General features: G+C 36.7%; 1 protein-coding gene and 1 pseudogene across 1 annotated transcript in view; one reads left to right on the top strand and one right to left on the bottom strand.

Annotated features, from left to right (window-relative positions):
- KIAA1328 (KIAA1328 ortholog) overlaps nucleotides 1–22,507 on the top strand; it is a 255,457-nt gene that overhangs the window by 104,585 nt on the left and 128,365 nt on the right. The window lies entirely within an intron of this gene.
- LOC150002645 (nucleolar RNA helicase 2-like) lies at nucleotides 3,064–5,408 on the bottom strand (annotated as a pseudogene).

Raw genomic sequence — 22,507 nt, 5'->3', positions numbered from 1 at the left:
AAAAATGATTCAAATTATTCAAAGTACTCTCTGACCACAGTGGAGTTAAATTAGAAATCAGTAACTGAAAGTTATGGGTGAAATCACCAAATATTTGGAAACTAAATTACAAATGTCAACATAACCCATGGGTCATAGAGGAATTAGATAGTATATTGAACTGAATAAAGTGAAAACAAAATATACCAAAATTGTGGAAAGCAGATAAAACAGTACTTAGAAGCATATAGGACTAATCATGTACATCAGAAAGTAAGAAAAAATCTCAAATTAGAGACCTCAGCTTCTGCTGTTAGAAGCCACAAAAAGAGCAAATTAAGCGTCCTGGCTGCTGTGGCTTAGTGGATTGAGCGTCGGCCTGCGAGCCAAGTGTCGCTGGTTTAATTCCCAGTCAGGGCACATTACTAGGTTGTACGTCAGGTCCCCAGTTGGGGGCACGAGTGAGAGGCAACCACACAGTGATGTTTCTCTCCCTCTCTTTCTCCTATCCCCTCTCTCTAAAAATAAAATAAGTAAACAAACAAATAAAGAAATAAAGAGCAAATTAAGTCCAAAGGAAGCAGAAGATAAGAAATAGTACAGATTGGACGAAGCATAAATCAATGAAATAGAAAACTAAAGAGAGAGAATGAGAGTCAGTGAAACCAAAGCCTGGTTATTTGAGAAGACCTATAAATTTGATAAAGCTTTAGGCAGGCTGATCAGAAAAAAAAAAGAGAGAGAAGATGCTGATAACAGTATTACTATAGTTTCTATAGATATTAAAGGAAAGAAAAGATGCGTAATGAATAACTTTATATTGATAAATTTGACAACTTACATAAAGGACAGATTCCTTGAAATATACAAACTACCAAAGCTTACTTAAAAAGAAATAGATAACCTGAATAGCCCTATAATAGTGTTGAATTTATAGCCAAAAGCCTTCCCACTAAGAAAACATTAGGCTCAGATGGCTTCACTGGTGAATTTTACCAGATATTATTATTTATATAATATATAGAATGGTGACTATAGTTAATAATACTGTATTGCATATTTGAAGTTGCTAAGGGAGTAAATCTTAAAAGTTATCATCACAAGGAAAAATTTTTGTAACTATGTATGGTGACATATGTTAACTACTTATTTTGGTGATCATATCCCTATATATACAAATATAGAATAATGTATACCTGAATTCAAATTTATAATTTTATATGTCATTATACCTCAATTTTAAAATATAAATAATACTAATTTACAGATTTTCCAGAAATTTCCCAAAAAATCTTAACTCATTATGAGGCCAGCATTACTCTCATACAAAACCAGGCAGCATTGCAGGAAAGGAACACTACAGATAATATTGCTCATGAATATAATGCAAAAACTAGCACAGTTTTAACATTTGTATACAACAATATAAAAATATTAAATTTTGTCTAAGTGATGTTTATCTCAGGAATGTGAGGTTGGTTTAACATTTGAAAATCATCAGTATTGACCATATTAGCGGTCTAAAAATATTAAAATATATACTCACCTCAAAATAATGCAAAAAAATATTTAAGGAAACCCGTATCCATTCAGGACAAACAGCTCCAAAAACTAAGAATAGAAGATAATGTGTTTGACCCAATTAAGGGAATCTCAGAATAACTTATAAGAAGCATATACTTTTTTTTTTTAGTTTAACTTCTCCCATCATAGTTTATTCCCTGAGATTCGCAGGACAGAATTTCTAGAAATTAAGGCGAGAAGACAATGGCGCTCTTAAGTTCCTGGACCATGCAGAAAGTTTCCCAGAGAAGTAATATTTGAGAACTCAAAGACTTATCTAGCCAGAGACTATGTCGAGTTCTTCAGTTCCCTTAAAGCAACAACTTAAAATAACCACATAGTTTGTCTTTTTAAAAAAAGCTTCCTAAGTAGCTAAAACCTCCCAATGGAATAGCAGTCTAATAGATTCCTATAGTGTGGCTATAGGAACTAGGCCTTTGGGAAACTAAACCAGATCATTTTACCTAAAAATTTCAATTTGCCCATTAGATGTTAACCTCCAGAAACATTAATGACACATTACGTTTTCACCATTAAAAGAATGCTTTCTCATGCATCTTCACTTGTTCTTCTCTTTGCTCTCAACAGATATTTCCTTCTCGCATATGAAAAGTATTTTCAGTGTTTGTTTGTTTTTTACTCTTCAGCAATGCAAATCTCTGCCTCCTAACTCCCTTAACTCCTTCTTGGTAAGTAATGTTACCTTCCAATGGGAAGTGGAATACATTATCAGCAAGCCCCATTTATCAAGCCTTCTTACTTTTGGAGAAAGTTATGGGGCCATCCCATACATTTGGAATTCCTTAAAGACACTTGCTTTCTATTAAAATATTTTGTTATAATATAGATGTATAAAACTTGTGAAGAATTCACTGAAGCACAAATCCCCTTATACTGAGAAGCTAAAAAATGCACATAACAATGGCTAATCCACATAATGTCTCCTATAAAATGTATCACCACCTCCAAATCGAGAGTATATGCTGGCATAAACTTTATTACATCCAAGCTAAGTTTGAAATCTTGCTTCAAAATATTGTTCAGTATTAATTCTCAGAAGACATGTTATAGGATCACATGAGGAATTGTTAGGCAGATGGCTGAGAAATGCAAATTACAGGACAAAGTGTTTCTCGAGAGATTTTTGCATTCCCCATAGGTATTTAGGGAAGAACACTGTTAAGAGATATGTTTTAAGTATACAGACAGGTCAACTAAAAGTATAAGCAAGTACATGCTTAACTTTATCTTATAATCCATAAAAAATGCATTAGAATAAAAATGTAATGACTTTATATACCTTTTCAAAAGGAAAGCCTGATGTAGAAGTAGCAATCAAGTTATAAATGACAGTCATCAGAGAAAATAATTTGGATGAAGCCTGTCTCTGGAAGAGATGGGCCTGAACACGTGGCCAGGAAGGAAACAATGTGCTTTTAACTTCGTATGGGGGGAAAATAAAAGTTCAGTTCCGTGTTGCCAAACATTGTTCTGTTTTGTCATATAAATCTTCTACTTCAATTACTGACCAAATGCTTTACTAAATCTCCGTTTTGGCCTTTGTTTTGTAATCTCTTATTTCTGTTGGCACCTCCTGATCGCTGTCCTCTGAAGTTTCTATCTCCTTCCCACTGTCCCCTGAAGCTTCTGTTTCCTTCCTGCTGCCCCCTATAGCCCCGATTGCCTTCCCGTTGTCCCCTGAAGTTTCAGTATCCTTTCCGTGGTCCTTCCAGGTCTGGTTGCTCCATGGCCACAGTGAGTTGCCAGTGCCGTGAATCATGCCGTTTTCCCTCTATTTCTCTTACTGCTGCAGTAGGGACATCAAAGCAAACACCTTGCTTTCCTTTGAGAAAGACCATCCCCTTCACTTTGGAATCAATCCCCTCACCCAGTTGCTCTGTCAGTTCTTTCCAAGCATAACTAATATTTAGCATTTCAGTTGAGCACTTCAAGATCATGGTCACAAAGCCCACTTCTGAGTTGATCAAGAAGCACTGGTCTACAGATGTGGCACCTGAAATATGGGCCAGTGCTGCCGCCAGGGCTTCCACAGCTCCCTTCTCCTCTGTAAGTTTCTCAGCTGACTGCTTAAAGTGGCTAATAGCAGTAGAAGGTACAGAATCCAAAAGCCTGATGGCATCTTTGCTGGAAGCTTTTATAATCTCTTGCAGAAGGAACACCTATTCGTTTAAATTTAATTCCCGCTTTTTGCTCCACTTGTGCTAACTGATATTCTTCCTTGTGCTGATAAAAGCAGATGCAAACCCCAGTCCTCCCAGCTCTACAGGTTCGCCCAGAACGATGAATGTAGGATTCCACATCCTCTGGTGGAGAGCTTTGTAAAACCAGATTAACCTCAGGGATGTCTAACCCTTGCGCAGCAACATTGGTTGCAACCAAAACTCCAAAATCACCATTTCTAAAACCTTTCAGGGTGATTTCCCTTCGCTTCTGTGGAATGTCTCCATGTAATGACTGCACATCCTACCTGTGGAGACATTCTGGGACAATTCCTGGACTGCTTTCTTGGTTTCACAGAAGATGATGGTGTGCCTGTGAAAACCACTGTACACTCGGATCACATCCCCAATAACTGCTGCTCTCTGAGTCCAGTGGCACTTGATAGCTAGATGCTCCACAGTTAGTGCGGTTTTCTGAGTCCTTTTAGCAATCAGGTCCGCCTGTTCATATGTAGATTTCATGTATTTCTTAGCAACATTATATACCCAATGAGGACAAGTCGCAGAAAAAAGCAGTGTTTGGGGATTGTCTTCTGAATCTTTCTTGTATGCCACACTTAAAATATCTTCCACTTGATCAGCAAACCCCATAGCCAACATCTGGTCAACTTCATCCAAAACAACGTGCTTAAATTTGGTGAGATCTAGCTTGCCATTCTGTAGGTGGTCTTTAATATGACCTGGTGTTCCAACCAGGACGTCAATCCCATTCCGCATATGTTCAATTTGACCTCCTTAGGGAGTTCCGCCATAAAAACAAGCCACTGCCAGCTTTTTTTGTGATGTCGCTGAAGTCTTTGCTTATTTGCCAATTCTCTTGTGGGTGCGAGAACCAGTACCTGAGGAGCACGGCCTCTCTTCCGGTCTTGGAATTCTCCCAGAAGCTTCTCAATCAAAGGGATGGCAACGGAGAATGTTTTCCCAGTTCCTGTCCATGCCTGTGCAATTAAATCTTTTCCACTATACACATGGTGAAATGTCTTTGCTTGTATAGGAAACAGGAAGGTCACCCTGAGGGCTTTGAGAAGTTTAATAATCTCTTCAGATATGGGGAAATTAGAGAAAGCTCCTTTTTGTTCCATAGATATTTCCTGCTCCAACTCACTGTTACTTCCTTCACTGGCAGCTTCATTGGAGTTAAGAGTCAGGTCCAGAATAAGAGAATCCGTTCTTTAGTTTGGGGCCTTTCTCCTCAATGTCTCCATTCATTTCCTTTTCCTTCTTCATCTTCTTGGGCTTAGGAGCACCTACTTCTTCTTCAGAAGGGTCCTCATTTTTTTAACTTTTTTGGTTTTAGAAGAAACATCTTTCTTTTCCATGGGCTCTTTCGGTTTTTTATACTTCTGATTTTAGGAGAAATCACATCATCTTGAGATGGCTCCTCTTTATTTTTTTCCTTTTTGGATTTAGGAGAATTCATGTCAGCCTCAGAAGGCCCTGCTTTCTTTTTAACTTTTTTAGCTTTTGGGGAAATATCTTCTTCCTTTTCCTCTGCTGCCTCTTCAGTCTCATTAAATTTTGCTTCTCTTTTCTACCTTTCTTCTCATTTTGTTTTCGTGGTATCTCCACTTTTCCCATGGCTGCGTCTGATTCCAAATCTGTGTCACAAAGGAGTTTCCCCAGCATCACTCAGCACAAGCTGTATAGGCCTGCCAATCTCGACCACTGCGTGGAAAGGAAGAGACAGCCAGAAGCATATACTTTTAATGATGAAAGATCAGGAATGAGGCAAGGTTATTTTTCTGTCATTTCTTTTATTCACCATGGTATTGGAGGTTCTAGCCAGTGCAGTAAGTCATACAAAAGAAATAAAAGACATACAAATTTGAAAAGGACTAAAGCTATCTTTATTTGAAGATGACATGATCAAAATGTAAATCTACGTAAAGTGTAAATCTACACAGACTTTCTATGTAATTACCAAAAAAGCTACTAGAAGTTATGTGAATTTAGGAAATTTGCAAGACGCAAAAGAGTAGGGGGTGCTGGGTGGAGAGGGGAAAAGAGGGACAAATTGGGACAACCATAATAGCATAATCAATAAAATATAATTTAAAAAATGGAAAAAAATAGTAAGTGCATCTCAAGTAACTTAATTAAAAAGAGTTAGATATTTAAGTAGTCCCTCTCTACATCACGGTTCACTTATCATGGCCTCATTGTATCACAGAATTTTTAAAAACATTATATTTAATTATTTCTCGCAGATGTTTTGCTATATCGCGGGATTTTGTGGTACTGTATACATATGTTGTTAAAGTTACGTAGGTTTAAGAGTGTAGAATAAATGTAAGGTTCCTACTTTGCAGGGGGATCTAGAACATAATACCCGTGATAAGTGAGGGAATACTGTACTGATGTTTTTTGCATTTTACTAAGGTCTTCACTAAGACCACTTAGGAGGAAGGAAACTACAAAGAAATGCATGGTTAGGAGAGTCTGGTACTTTCTCGTTTGCTCTTAGTTGCTCCTCTCACCCCTTTGTTCCCAGGGCCTCGCTTTTCCCCCCGATGGTGGCAGCCATGTCTTGTCCAATGACACAGTCCTCTGTGACTTCCACACCTCCATTGTAAAGAAGCTTGAAAAGGTCCCCTAGTTCTGGTTTTCTTCTATACCACTTAGATGCTTGTGGCTTATTTCTCCCAAGTCTGCTAGTGATGATATACTACAATTTTAAAAACTGTCTTACCAAAAGAAATTCTGAAAATGCTATTTCAAGAATCTCCCTCTCATAGGAGAGAATAGTATAAACAACATGTGATAATTTTTAAGCAAGTACTCAGGGTGGAGGGGGGCAAAGGGGTAAAATTAGGATAACTGTAATAGCATAATCAATAAAATATAATTAAAAAATAAAAAGAAGTCTGTTGAAGACAGTGCTGTGAGAATGAAAATTCAAATCCCAGGCTCTGGGATATATTCACAATTCACATATATGATAAACATATCCAAAATATGTGAAGAACTTTTAAAACCAAGAAGAAAAATTAGCCCCTTATTAGTTTTAGATTTTTGTTGTTGAGTTTCAAAGACTTTGGACTGGACAGGAACAGGGAAGCTAATACAAATGTTTTCTTTTTTTCTGTATTTACCCTGTTTATACCCTTAGTACTTACTATTTGAAATTTTATCTCTTATGTGCATGAGGTAATATTCTCTCTGGTTTCTATAGGTCTCACCACTTATATTTTGGAGTTCTACTTTGGGACTCCTCAACATGAACTTACAGCTGTTAATACTACCCTAGTCTCCACTCAGAAATCTCTGTTAACTCGCTTTTCTTGGACTGCCAGAGTTTCTTTCAGAGTGTCAATGAAATGTCATGACTTTCGCCCATGCCCAGTGCCAGTAAAGATTTGAACCCACACCTTTCATCTCAGGGGCAGTGCTCTTTCTATTCTACTTCAGTTGCTTGGTAGAAAACGAGTTTGGGGTTCTAATGTGGCTGTTTCAATAATTCAGTTGTGTGCACTTGGATAAGTCATTTAATTTTTCTGATCTTCCATTTTTTTAGATATGGAAAATGAGACCATGGAGGGAAAGAGAAGAAAATGCATAAGGTCCTTCCTGTTCTAACTTTTCCTTACTTATTTAATTTTCCTTCACTTTTTTTGCCTCTTGCTCAGCCTTCTCCCCTCCTCCCCCCTTTTTTCTTTTTATCACTGGCAAACTCTCATTATGTCTGAAGGTTAATTCAGTGAACAGTTATCTCTACTCAGTGACACATGTACCTCAGAAACCCTCTCCGGATTTCCCAGTAAGCTTTCCTTGCTGGCTGGAGCCATGTTTTTCTGTTTTCCCAAGCAGGATCATTACTCAGATTCTACTTTTGCTGTCTCTAAAGCACACCACACTCTGAAACTGAAATTAGTTTTTGTGATTATCATCTCAAACATGCTCAGCAAGAAGACTTAATTCAAAATTTTCACATACAAAAGCAATTGTCTTCTTACTCTTCTGGACTTCATGAGATTTCTCCTTTTCAGGGGTAGTTATTTAATGACAAGTCTACCCTTTTCTGCAGCTCTAGATTAACTATTGAAAAAAAATCACATTTCTTTAGAACCTCTGAGCACTGATTGAATTACATAGTAGAGGTGAGGAAATAAGACAACGCTGCATAGTTTTTAATTTTGATGAGGAAAACAATGAATAATTATGAAGTTGCTGAATTCCAAGAGTAGCTCTAACCATACTTTTATACTGAACTGTAGTCCTGATTCTATCCATGATCAAGTGATGCCGCCATTTTGGTCATTCTTTTCCATATATTTTTAGCCCCATTTTGATAGGCGTCATGATTTATCAGGAATTTTCTTACACAGAAACTTAATCCATTAACCATATGTTTTTCCTTAATTAGAAACTGATTTTCTAAACAGAACATAAAACATTTCCATTTCTAGCTAATAACAGGTATAACGGGTATAACAGGTATAGGAAAGCCTGTGGCTGATTTCAGTCTGGGCACATTTCTGTAGTAGGTCTGATGTCCGTAAGAGAACACTTCCATATCACCCACCCTTCTATGCTCCCCTCCTCCTCTTTTCGCCCTTCCCCATTGTTTTGTCATCAGGCATCAGGCCTAATATTTCCAGCTGTTAGGGGATTCTGTTAACCCAGTCATTGTTTTATATTTAAATAATGTCACCAAATATAGGAACTATCTTATTTAATAAGAACTTACTTAAAGTAAATAATTAAGAACAGTAGTGATTTAATGAATTATACACTATTGGGGAGAAAATAGAAATTCATGAATCTATATTAGTGATAGATACATACATACATTGTCCATACATACATACACATACATGAATGGGCTGATGGGGGAGGAAAATGGATTCTTATTTATAGTAGAATGCTGAAAGACCAACTGGGAAATGTGGAAGGAGTGCTAAAGTTGGAAAATCATTATTTTGAAACCATGGAAAAATTGGATCAAGCAAGCCATCAGTGGCTGATAATCTAGAGAGAAGTATTGAGGATCAGCAGGATATTTGTCTGGCCTTTACGTGCCTCCTCTTAGACTACTGATTAACTGAAAGGGAGTAAAAGGAAACCATAGCTATACAGTGTGGGAAAAAAACTTCTAGGTGATCGAAATTAACATCACCAATGAGAGACAGGTGGACTCTTAGGTCTCCAGATGTTAAACTTTGATAGCACATTACCTATTCAGTATTCCAACTGAGAACACATAACCTGAATCTAAATCTCAGGGGAACATCAGACAAACACAAAATGACAAACTTACTAAATAAAGGAGGGAGGGGACTGCATACTTCAAAAATGGAAATGTCATAACAGAGAAAGCCTCAGGAAGTATTTTCAGTTAAAGAAGAATTAAGAGATATGACAACTAAATGCAGTATCTGATCCTAGACTATATATCCTGTAATGTTTGGAGGACTTTACTGTAAAGACTATTATTAGGTCAACTGATGAAATCAGAAAGTAGATGGTTGATTAGATTAAATTTATGAAATTAATAACTGGTTATGTAAGAGAATATTCCTATTTGTAAGAAATGCTCACTGAAATATTTAGGGATAAAGGGTCATGAGGTATATAGTTACCCTCAAATACTTCAGAAAAATATATAAAAATTGTGTAAATGTCTGAACATAAAAATGATAGAAAAAAATAGGGTATAATGTAAAAATAAGTAAATCTGGATAAAGTATATATGAATGATAATGTACTTTTTTATTATTGATTTTGTTTGTAAATCACTTTTTCAAATTAAAAAAATAAGGGTAATTAAAACATTTGTCCCCCTCAGTTATAATTAATGGCCAAGTCTGTGTCTTTTAGAGAAATAATTTTAAAGTTCTACCATGTGGCTACTCTAATTACTGTATTTTTTATATGTCTTTGATATATGCTTACTCTTTGCCATGATAGAAAGCCTCTGTATTAGGCATGTTATGGAAAATAAGCAAAACATAGAAAAACACTAAGTATTCACTTGTGAATCCAGCTACCTTATTGGTAGAATACCTCTAAGAGCTCTGCTGTCCAGTAGAATTATTTGTGATAATGACACTGTACTATGCCTGCACTGTCCAGTATGGAGCATGACACCAGTGTAGCTATTGAGCACTTGAAATGCAGTTAATGAGACTGAATTTTTAATTTAATCTTAACTAATTAAATTTTAGTAACTTCCCATGGCTGGGGACTACCATACTGGAATGGTGATTAATGCCTTGACATGAGAAGTTTATAAGATCCTATAATCAATAAGTCAACAGTTTTAAGAGATGAACTAGTTATGACTGGGCTTGTTAATTTAGGCGAAATCTGCCCTTTTCAGAAAGAATCTGTGATATATTGTACATGTTTTTACCTATGCATTAGTAGAAAATTTTATTGTTGAATAATAGTGAATCAAAGCTAATAAAAATTTCAATGTCATAATGAAATATAATTATTGCAGGCCTTTTTCCAGGTTACAGTAGTCACTAAAGACCCAAAGTAGATGTAGGGCTTCCTTTTTAGTGACTTCTGATTAAAGAGACACAAAGGATATGTGGGGAGGAGGAGGAGGAAGGAAGGGAAGGAAGGGTGCACAGTTGGATGGATTACGAAAACTGCAAGATACCCTATTGTAAATGCTACTGGCGGGGTACATTAAGTCTCTTTTGTCAAACATGTGAATAGACTCGATGTTATCTAAGGTTCTTTACAGCTTTAACTTTTGTGATGCTAAATTTTAAGAATACTGAGCGAGAGGAAATCTCAGAATACTGCAGTCAGATTAATTTAAGATGGAGTTCAGTTTGTGACTTGTGTTGTTATGTGATCTTAATCTCCCAAGCCTATGAATGATTTCTGTTTTGCTAAGTAAACTTATTTCATTTTGAATGTAACATCGATTAAAAGAAAGCCCTGGTAAATATTTCATTGGTTATGGTATCATCCTGGTTATTTTAATAACTTTTTTAAGAGTGATAATCATGCTTTCCATTCAGTCAGCTATAAACACACTCCTTACAGAGGCAAGTTAAGAGAACAGGCTAGAAGGAAGTATAAACCTTAAAGGTAACTTGTGTGTCTCTAAATACAGCACTGTTTAGCATTGATGGACAAAAGGATCAACTTGAAGCCTCAGTTCATTGTTCCCTCATCTTCGACTGTGCATTAGGAGGCCTTTCATTGGCATTGGGGGGGAATACTATTCTAGTTGGTTAGTGAACCATGTTGGTAGCTTCACTTCTTCCAGACTGATCAAGACACACTAACTTTTTAAGTTTATCTTCTGTTGATTCATAATCTATTGCTCTTTTTAGTTTACACCTTTTAGAGTGTTCAGAGCTTTCAAAAGATGTATAGGTTTAAGCATTTTGCTCTGCTTTGGGCCTGCCTACTTGACGGGTTGAGTGACTGCCATTTTTCTCTCTGTCCTTATGCTATTGTATAAATGAGTGTTGCTCAGTACCTCTTCTCTCAGAACATTTGCCTGAGTACTCAGAACACTGTCTCATAGGACACCTAACTGTAACTGTGTGACACCTTCACCTCACTTTTTTAAAGTAAGGGACTATATTAATCTAGTAAATCCAGAAATGGGGTGTATCGGCATTCCCAAGACCACTCCCAGGTTTGCTGATTTATTAGATTACCACAAATAGTCATACTCTCAGAGAAGATTTATTATAGTAAAAGGATACAAAGCAAAATCAACAAAGGGAAGAAAGTACTGGGTGAAGTCTGGAAGAAACCAGATACAATCGTATAAGAATCTCGTTCAGGTAGAATCACATGGGATGCATTTAATTCCTCCAGCATCTAATTATGACAACATATGTGAAATATTCTTTACCAGGGAACCTCACTGGGGACTCAGTGCGCAGGGTTCTTATTGAAAGCTAGTCATGTTTCACCCTCTGTCTAGCATATATCGAATTCCAGGCTCCCAGAAGGAAATCATACATTGGGCATGAACCATATTGTATGCACAAACCATTTAGATAGTGTAAAATACCCTTATCAGTTAGGGAGTGGTGGGAATACCCCCAAATTCCAAGTTCCCATAATGCCAGCCAACCTTACATGCAGGCCTTTCCAAAGATAGCAGTTACAGCCATGCTATGTTAATTCTTTTCTGTATCTGGATGCGCTTCAATCAACATTCAGACTTTGAACTTTCCTTATGTCTAGTCTCTTTACAGTCTTTTTGTTGTTGTTGATCATTAGTATTAACAGAAATACAGTGTACTATACACCTACTCTTTTGCCTAATGGAGCCGTTTCCATTTTTTGTAGGTTAGAGCACCAAATCTTTCTCTTAATCTTTGCCACTGTTGTTTCTTTTTGGATTTGCTTTGCTCAGTTCTTCAAGAGTATGTTCTCAGAGTTGCATCTGAGCCTTTAACCACAGATTTCTTTCTCCTTCAAAGCAACAGGCTAGTATTGCCTGAAAGATTACATGAATACCTACCAATATTCTTCTCAATTCTTAGAAACCTTAAAGTTGAACCTCCACCACCTTAGAGAAGCTCTTATGTCTATCATAGGCATAAATTGTAGGTATTATATGAGCAGACTGAGAAGTAAATTGGGCCTTTAAATCAGATCTAGATCAGTGTCAACTCATACTTCCAAGTGATTTAAAATTTAAGAATAAAGAAAACTTTTTATTCTGCTGGTGGAATCATAGTTAAAAGCATTTGGGGAGAGATAATAGGAAAGAGATATGGAATTGATGAAATAGTGATAGTACTAAAAATAGGAAGTAGGTGATGCTGCCCTAAAACCATAGTGAAGGTTGGCATAAAATAAGATATAGTAATAGGGACATCAAATTTATAATATTGAGCATATGCTAGAAAACTCATTGTTGTGAATTCAGAATACATAATGATGTTTGGCCTAAAGGAAGGTAAAGGAGGTAGTGAGAAATACTATTATTTTTGGAGTTAATTTTAATTAACATGGGAAATCTAATTGGTGAGGAACAAGTGATAGGAAATTTTTAGGGGAAGTGACCATTTCCTTTTAGAATTCATATCAGTAAAAAAACAAGTGGGATATCAACCAGAGAGGGGGAAAAGTCATAATTCATAGAGCATTGGGTAGAGTATTAGATCTTGTCTTAGTTGTGGGGAATAAGTAGCCCTAGGCTGAGTCCTTCTTTGTATCCACCTAGCAAATCATAAAAGAAAGATCTAAAAGAATCAACCTATTTCCAACTAAATATGTCATAAAATAAAGCTCAAGAATATTTATAGAAATACAAAAATATGTAATAACCAAGAAGGTAAAATTCACAGTGTTTGGAATCCAATTAAGTATTATCGGTCATGCAAAGAAGCAGAAAAACACAACCTGTGTGGAGGCGAATAACCAGTTGAACTGACACAGATGATATAGTTAGCAGGCAAAGAACATTAAAACATCGCTATACCTATATTCCATAGATTTACACTCAAGTAGTAGCAATGCAGATACAAAAAAAAGACATAGATTGAACTTTTATAGATGAAAATTACAGTGACTGATATAAAAGATACACTGGATAGAATTAGCAGTAGATTAGACATCACAGAAGAAAGTATTAGTGAATTAAAGACATAACAGTTAAATAGAAATGATTTTTTAGAAAATGAATCAGTCATAGGACAACTTTAAGTGACCTAATATATGTGTAACCCGAGTTTCTGAAAGAAAGTTGTAGGCAGAAAAAATTTGAAGAAATAAGGGCCAAAAATTGTCCAAATATGGTGAAAACTATAAACTCACAAATTAAAGTCGCTCAATAAACCTCAGTTACGTGCAGAAGACTACACCCAGGCACATTATAATCGTATTGCTCAAGATCAGGAATAAACAGAGTTTTCTAAGCAGCCAGAAGAAAGAGACATGTTATGTACAGAGAAACAAAGATAAAGATGACAGCAGATTCTTACAGCAAACAGTGCAAGCAAGAAGACAGTGGAGCCCTGGCCAGTATGGCTCGTTTGGACCATTGTCCCGTAATGGAAGGGCTGCAAGTTCGATTTCCAGTTAGGGCACATACCTAGGTTGTGGGTCTGATCCCTGGTCTAGGTATGTATGGGAGGCAACCAGTTGATGTTTCTCTCTCACATCAATGTGTCTCTCCCTTTCTCTTTCTCTTCCTCTTTGTCTAAAAGCAATGAAAAGATGTTCACAGGTGACGATTTAAAAAGACAGTGGAGAAACATCTTTAAAGTACTTAAACTGCCAACCTGGGTATAGAATACTCATCACCGCCCTCCACCCCCTGCCAAATATTAGAAGCAGGGGGAAAAATAGAAAGATTTTCAAACATATAAAAGCAGAAAATATTATTAAACAATATACACTATAAGAAATGTTAAAGGCAGTCCTTCAGGAGGAAGGCAAATTACATCTGTGGAAATAGATTTACATAAACTGACTGCATGCACCAAAACATAGCTTGGTAGATAAAAATATTTTTTCTTATTTATATCTTTTTAAACATAATTGCTATTAAAATAAGGATAATTACATCCATAAGTTTTAGTGTGTGTGTGTGTGTGTGTGTGTGTGTGTGTAATTTGTGGCAAATATTGCATAAAGGGAGAAATGGAAGTATTCTAAGTTTTTTTCCTATAGATAACATTATATAATATCACTTGATGATAGATTATGCTATAATAAGTTAAATCTGTATACTAAAAATCCTAAAGTAATCACTAAAACAGCAACGAGAGTATAACAAATAAATGAACAAAGGAAATTATGTGAATTTTTTTTTCATTTAGAAGGCAGAAAGGAGAAAAAGGAAGCAAAGAACAGGTGGGACATATAGAAAACAAATAGAAAGATGATTGACTTCAACCTAACCGTACAATCATGCTGTTAAATGAAAGTGATCTAAGCATCACAATTAATAAAGAGGCAAAGACTATGGAATTTTTTTTTTTTTAAGAAGCAAGACTCAAATATAAACTGCCTATAAGAAACCCCCTGGCTGGTTTGGCTCAGTGGATTGAGCGTCGGCCTGCGAGCTAAGTGTCGCTGGTTCGATCTTCCAGTCAGGGCGCATCAGAGAAGGAAAACTCTGATTCCAAAAAACCTCCGCTGCCTTGCGGCATACCTCTTCAGCGGAAAGGCTAAGGGAGTAAACCCCGACAGAAAATCCGGAGCCGGAGTCCCTAAGGCGGTTTGACGTTGTAGTCAACACCGGCAACTCCTGCGGCGCACCTGAAGCCAAGCTGTATTGACTCCGTCTTTCCCTTGGACTCTTCAGCTGCGAAGAGAGGAGGGGTCTGCTGCATGGGCAACAGCAGACCCTCCATATCACCCTGCCCAGACTCTGTAGCTTCAGCTTCACTGGAGAGGACACTCCAGCGTCATCGCAAGATGTCGATTCAACACGGGAGGAGACAGATACCGTGTCACTCCCGAGTCGGACTGCACAGCCATTCTCGGCGGTGCAGATAGACTCTTAAGAAGCTACACCATCGTCTCTCGAGACGGACGGCTGCCGACGACGATAAGAAACCCACATGAAATTTAAAGAAACAAATAAGTTAAAAGTTTAAGAATGGAAAAAGGTGTGCTTCACTAACAATAGACAAAAAAGAGCTCAAGTAGCCTGTATGAATACTGAACAAAATAGATTGTAGAGCAAAGAATATTACTGGAAATCAAGGTCATTTCACAATGAAGACAAATTTCTAAGTGTCTATATACTTAAAAACAGTTTAACTATTACATGAATCAAAAATTGATATAACTTCAAAAAGAAATGAACAAATCCAAAATTACAGTTGAATATTTCAATACCCTACTCAATGATTATAAGAATAATGAAAATCTAAAGATAAAGAACACCTGAAAAAGACTGTCAACTAACTGGTGTAATTTACATAATCAGACTACTTTGGGAGAAAAAGGGATAAGCTAAATAGCCATCTATCTGTTAAAGAATTTGAATTTGTAGTTTAAAAGCTTTCTGATGAGAAAACTTCAGGCTTAGTAAATTCTACCAATATGCAAGGAAGAAATAATCCCACTTCTTCATAAAGTCTTCCAGAAAATTAAAGAAGAGGGAACACTTCCCACTTCATTCTATGTGGCCAATATTACCCTCATGCCAAAACCAAAGACAACCAAAGAAAACAAACAGCTTTTCAATGTTCCTCCTGAATATACATGTAAAGAATTTAAACAAAAGTTTTAATTTAGCAAATCAATTTCAAAAATTTTTAGAAGCAATATTTTCTTTTTAGTGGAGTGAATTCAGGTTTGATATAGCATTTGAAAATCAAAATAATTCGTTATATTAACAAACTAAAAGGTAAAAAGCCATAAGATCATCTCCTAGATGTAATTTTTTTCAACAAAAATCCAACATCTATTCCAGATAGAAATCCTCAGCAAACTAGAACCAGGCTGCTTCCTCAACCCAGTAAACGACATCTTTGAAAATCCTAAGAATAGAGAGAAGATGAAGATGTACTGCCCTGGCACAGTGGCTTAGTTGGTTGGAGGATTGCCCTGTACACCAAAAGGTTGTAGTAAGTTCAATCTGGGCCAGGGCACATACCTAGGTTGCAGGTTTCATCCCCATTTGGGGTGTATACATGAGGCAACCAATCGATATTTCTCTCTCTCATTGAAGTTTCTCTCTATTTCTCTCTCTTCCTCCCTCTCTTCCTCTCTCTCCAAAATCAATAATTAAAAAAAAAAAAAAAACTTTAAGTATTTTTTTAAAAAGATAAGGATGTATTTTCTCACCACATCTATTTAACTTTGCACAGGATGTTTTACGTAATGCGGTAGTGGAGAAAAAGAAATAAAAGACATCAAAATTGGGAAGGAAAACAAAATTGTCTATTCATAAATAGCATGATCATCTAGATGATTTTTTGTAGATCCAGTGGAATCTACAAAAAGTGCTACTAGAGAGGAGCAACAGCTCTACCTAAGACACAGAGGCAAACACAGGAGACTTCCGGCCAAGATGGAGGCCTAAACTGACACGCTCCGTCTCTCTCCACAATTGAGAAGGAATAGAACTACCTCAAAACCAGAAAATAAATGGAAGTCCAATGTATGAAGTTATAAAGAAGTGATGCTTGTCCAGACGGGTAGGAGGGGCAAAGCCAGAGCAGAGAGGTCAGGTTGTGCTGGCGGCGGTGGCAGTGGTGACAGCGGCAGGACAGCGATAAGCACAGACACCCGTATTTAGGGGAAGGTGAGAAGTGCCTGGGGAACACCCTTGGCTGCAGACCAGACCTGTCAGCTTGTAATTCCGAAGCCGGGAAGGCAGACCTCCATTGCCTTGGACTGTGAGGCCCGGAGGGAGTGAAGACAGAGGCTCCCAGTCTCTCAACAGAGAGTGAATGGCAGGAATCCATCTTAGACCACCACCCCCGAAGAAAACACCACAGTGTGGTGAGACAGTTCACCCTGTTGTGATGAGTGCACGGGACTCTGACCCCTATAGCGTAAGAGGTATGACAGCCCCACCCAGGAAGCAAAGGGAAACACAAAACTGTCTGGTTGGCACAGATCATGATAGAGATCCCAGTGATGCAACTGACCAGACAGCAAATATCTAATCTAACGAAGCAGCAGATAGGAAATCTTTCTGAAGCTCCGTTCAGAGCTTTGGTTATAAAAATGCTTACGGACCTAACAGCAGATCTTAAACAAGACAGGGAAGGAATGAAGGCTAGTCCTGCTGAAATTAAAAAAAAAAAAAAAAACCACATACGAAACTAGCGGTGAGGGCAAGAAAACTAGGGATCAAATCAACAAATCGGAACATAGGAAAGGAACAAACAGTCAACCAGTGCAGAAAGAGGAAACAAAAAGTAAGGAAAATGAGGAGAGGCTCATAAACCTATGGGACAGCTATAAGTGGGCCAACATCCAAATCATAAGGTTGCCAGAAGGTGAAAAAGAAGAACTAGAAATTGAAAAATTATGTAAAAAATTAATGAAGCAGAACTTCCCTAACTTGGGGAAGGAAATAGAGTTACAGGTCCAGGAAGCACAGAGAATTCCAAAAAAACTGTAGCCAGGGAGGACCACACCAAGACACATTATAATCAAAATGTCAAAAATTAAGGATAAAGAGAGAATCTTAAAAGCAGCAAGAGAGAAGAAGAGAATTATGTACAAAGGGGTCCCAATAAGACTATCAGCTGATGTCTCAAAGGAAACTGCAGGCAAGAAGGGACTGGCAACAAATATTCAAAGTAATGAAAAGCAGAAACCTACAACCACAATTACTCTATCCGCGAAGCTGTCATTCAGAATAGAAGGGCAGAGAAAATGCTTCCAGGACAAAGTAAAACTGGAGGAGTTCATTAGATCCAAACCACAGTTATATGAAATGTTAAAGGGACTTGTTTAGGAGAAAGAGGACCAAAACTATAAACATTAAAATGAAAACTGTATCACAACAACCAACAACAGAAGCTAGGGAACCGAAACAAAGGCAAACTAAGTAGGCAATGAGAGTGGGAAAAGAATTATAAGTATGGGGAACATTTTGTGGGGAGGTCAGCGGGGAGGGGATAAGGGGGAAAGGGAGGGAGATGGTACAGGAATTAAGAAGCATAGTAGGAGGGAGTATAATGGATAGGAAGATGTTGAGAAGAACTATATGCACAACCAATGGGCATGGACTAAGTGGGGGGACAACTGGAGGGAGGAGGGTCACTGGGTTGAGGGGAACAAAGGGAAAAGAAATTGGGACAACTGTAACAGTATAATCAATAAAGCTTATTTTAAAAAATGCTACTAGAACTAATAAGTGAATTTTACACAATTAGAGGATGCAATGTCAGTGTACCTTAAGTGTATTTCTATGTTCTGGAAATGAGTGATTAGAAATTGTAAATTTAAAAATTATTTACAAAAGCACTTAAGATATGAAATACATAGGAATAAATGTGCTAATGTCAAAAAACCTGCACACTGAAAACTATAAAACATTGCTAAATGAAATCAAAGAATACCTGAATAAACAAAGAAATATCTCTTGTTTGTGGGGTTAGGAGACTCAATACTGTTAAGATGTCTGTTTTCTCCAAAGTAATATAAAGATTCAATGCAATCCCAATCAAGATCCCAGCAAGATTTTTTTAAAGAAATTGACAATTTTATTGTAAAATTTATATGGAAATATAAAGACCTTAGAATAACTAAAACAATGTTGAAAAAGAAGAATAAACTCAGATGGCTAACACCGTCAGTTTTATTATAAACCTATAGTGCAGTATTGATATAAACGTAGACAAATAGATCAATGAAACAAAATAGAGAATCCAAAAATGGATCCAAACAAATATGCCTACCTGATTTATTGACAAAGGAGCAAAAGAAATTCAACAAATGGATATTCATATGGATATCTCACAATTGCATATTCTAATGCAAAAAGAAATGAACTTGGATGTGTACCTTCCCCGTATATAAAAATTACCTCAAAATGAATTGTAGACCTACATGTAAAACCTAAGACTGTAAAACTCCCAGAAGAAAACAGGAGGAAATCTAAGCAACCTTGAGTTAGTCCTAGATTTATTAACTCTGATACCAGAAGCATGACCTATAAAAGAACTAATTGAAAAATTGAATTTCATTATAATTAAAAAAAATCTGTTTTTTAAAATACTCTGTTGAAGGAATGAAAAGACATGCCATAGACTGAGAAAAAACATTTGGGATGTGAATAGGTGGTAAAGGATTCGTTCAGAATATCTAAATAACTCACAAAACTCAATAAGAAAAAAACTACTGAATTAAAACAATGGATAAAAGATCTGGACAGATACTTTACAAGAGAAGATGTAGATGGCAAATAAGCATTTGAAAAGATGCTCAGCCCTGGCTGGTGTGGTTCAGTGGATTGAGTGCTGGCCTGTGAACCAAAGGGTTGGTGGTTCAATTCCCAGTCAGTGCACATGCCCAGGTTGCAGGCCAGGTCCCCAGTTGGGGGCAACTGAGAGGCAACCACACATTGATGTTCCTCTCCCTCTCTTTCTCCGTACCTTTCCCTCTCTAAAAATAAATGGACAAAATCTTAAAAAAAAAAAAGAAAAAAGAAAAGAAAAGATGCTCAACATCATTAATAATCAGGGAAATGACCATAAAAACCAAAATAATACACCACTACACATCTATTAGAAACTTGGCTATTGGCAACAATTAAAAAGACTTGCTCTGTCAAAGATATGGGTAACTGGAACTATCATACCCTGCTGATAGGAATGTAATATTGTACAAACACTTTGCAAAACAGTTTTAACTTTTTAAGAAATTGCCATATACCTACTATATTATTCATCCATTTACCTAGGTGTTTACCCAAGAGAAATAGAAGTGTATATTCATATACTAATGTTCACAGCAGCTTTATTTTCTATACCTTCAAACTGGAAACAATCCAGATGTTATTATCTGGTGAACTGATGAGTTGTGGTATATCAGTATAATGGAACATTACTCAACAAGAAAAAGAACTGCTGATATGTGTAACAACATGGATAAATGTCAAAATAACTAAATTGCGTTAAAGAATCCAGACTTAAAAGACAACATATTGTATAATTCCACTTACAAAAACTCTAGAAAAAGCAAATTAATTTCTGATGAAATAAAGTAGATTAGTGCTTGTCTGGTTGGGCAGATGCAGGAGGATAGGGGGGTAAGTGGGAGGAATGACAAAGGGACACAGGAGACTTTGGAAGATGATAGATTTGTTCATTTTCTGGTTAATGGTCATGATCCCTGGGCCTGCACATGAGCCAAGACTTGGCAACTTGTATTTGTACTATTTAGCTATTTATTTAAAATATTATATTTATTTATTTTTAAGGAGAGGAGAAGGGAGGGAGAGAAACATCATTGTGTGACAGATTGGTTGCCTTTCACATGTCCCCAACCGAGGACCTGCAACCCAGGCATGTGCCCTGGCTGGAAATTGAACCAGCAACCTTTTGGTTCATAGGCCGGTACTCAATCCACTGAGCCACACCAGCCCAACTTGTACAATTTCAGTGTGTGCAGTTTATTGCGTATCAGTTATACCTCAATAGCTGTTTTAAAAAAACATAATTTTCCTTTAAGTTTCTCATTGCCTGGTCTTACAGTGATTTAAGCAAATTCTCCAGGCGTAGTTCAGCTGTCTTTTCCCCAGTAATATATTTAGCAATACATGATCTATTTAATACTCAGAAAGGAAACTTGTAAGCAGTTAGCATTGCCATTATCCTAACAAATTATACATTTCTGACAAAGTGGAAATGTTCCCATTTTAATTTTTCTTTAATGACACATTACACAGGCATTAAATGTCAGTCTGTATTTTCAAACCTGCAGAAACTTGAATGAAGTTTACATATAAGAGCAATCAACTCTGATGGCAATAGGCTGAATATCAGTTTCCGAAAATACATTTTATGTGAATCTTTTCTCAAAATAATTTGACTTTTAAATGCTTTTAATGATCACATTTTTATATAAGTGAATATAGATTGAAGAAGCAGCTGTAAAACCTGAAATGTCCATGTTTCAATTCTTTTTTGCCATGCTTGTTAACAAGATATAGTTAGATATTGTGCACACTTCATTGGTTTATTCTGCAATAAATTGCTACCTTCCTGACCAGTAAATAGACAACCGTCACCATGAGTTACAAATGTTAGTCATTTGGCTATATCCTAGAATACAGTTTGTGGTTTTTAAATTGTGTGTGTGTGTTTGTGTGTGCATGTAAAAGAGTTTATGTGACTGTTTGAGAAGCTACAACATTCTACTTTTGTAAGCTGTATTTGAGGGTATTGATTTATAACTATAGTTTTGCTCTAGAGTCTGCTGTTTGGTGGACAAGGTATTTTACTGCTGATTCCTCAAGGATTCGTTCTGAATGCCATGCTAAGAGCATGGCTTTGGAGCTAGAATGTTTGGGTTCCTACATAGTAAGCTCTACCAGTTTCTGTGTCCTTGAGCAAGTTATGTAACATTAGTAAGCCTCAATTTCCTCATCAGCAAAATGGGGGAAATGTAATGAGTATACCTCATATGGTATCTGGTAGGATTAAATGAGTTAATAAATGTAAAAGAAATAGGACTGTACCTCACATGCAGTAAATATTGTACTGTATAACAGCCTCCAGACTGTTATCATTGTTATTGTTATAGTTGATTGTTATTGAGATTGTAAAATGGATTCTGGTGAAAACCAACAATATCATCTGTTTGGGAATGCCCTTGTGTTTATTCATCTTTTATGCTTTCCTTTGTTCATTCTCTTTTTCCTCTATGACAATATTTCTCAACCAGAGGCGATTTTGACCCCTGGGGGAAATTTGGCAATGTCTAGAGACATTTTTTGGTTGTTAAAATTGGGAGTTGCTACTATCATCTAGCAGGTGGAGGCCATGGATATTTCTAAACATCCCACATTGTACAGGACAGTCCACAAAACAAAGAATTATCTTGTCCAAGTGTCAGTAGGCTAAAATGAGAAACCTTGCTCTATGGAATGCTGACCTGATCTTGGAGATTGAACAGCAAGTCCATGTCTGACCAGAAAGGTAGAAGGAACTGAAGTCCCTAAAGACACTGTGGCACTGTAACAGCCCTGGACTCTGTACTTCCAGGTACCTCATTACAAGAAAAAGAAAACCCCTGATCTGTTTAAGCTAATGGACTTCTCTCCCCTTACACATTTTATAATTGATAGAGTATTTATTTAGAAATTGTTAATC

The sequence above is a fragment of the Furipterus horrens genome, unplaced genomic scaffold (genome assembly GCF_987537825.1).
Source record: "Furipterus horrens unplaced genomic scaffold, mFurHor1.1.pri manual_scaffold_8, whole genome shotgun sequence".
In the NCBI taxonomy this organism is placed as follows: domain Eukaryota; kingdom Metazoa; phylum Chordata; class Mammalia; order Chiroptera; family Furipteridae; genus Furipterus; species Furipterus horrens.
Note: the sequence above shows the minus strand (reverse complement) of the source record. Positions and strands in the feature narration are given on the sequence as shown.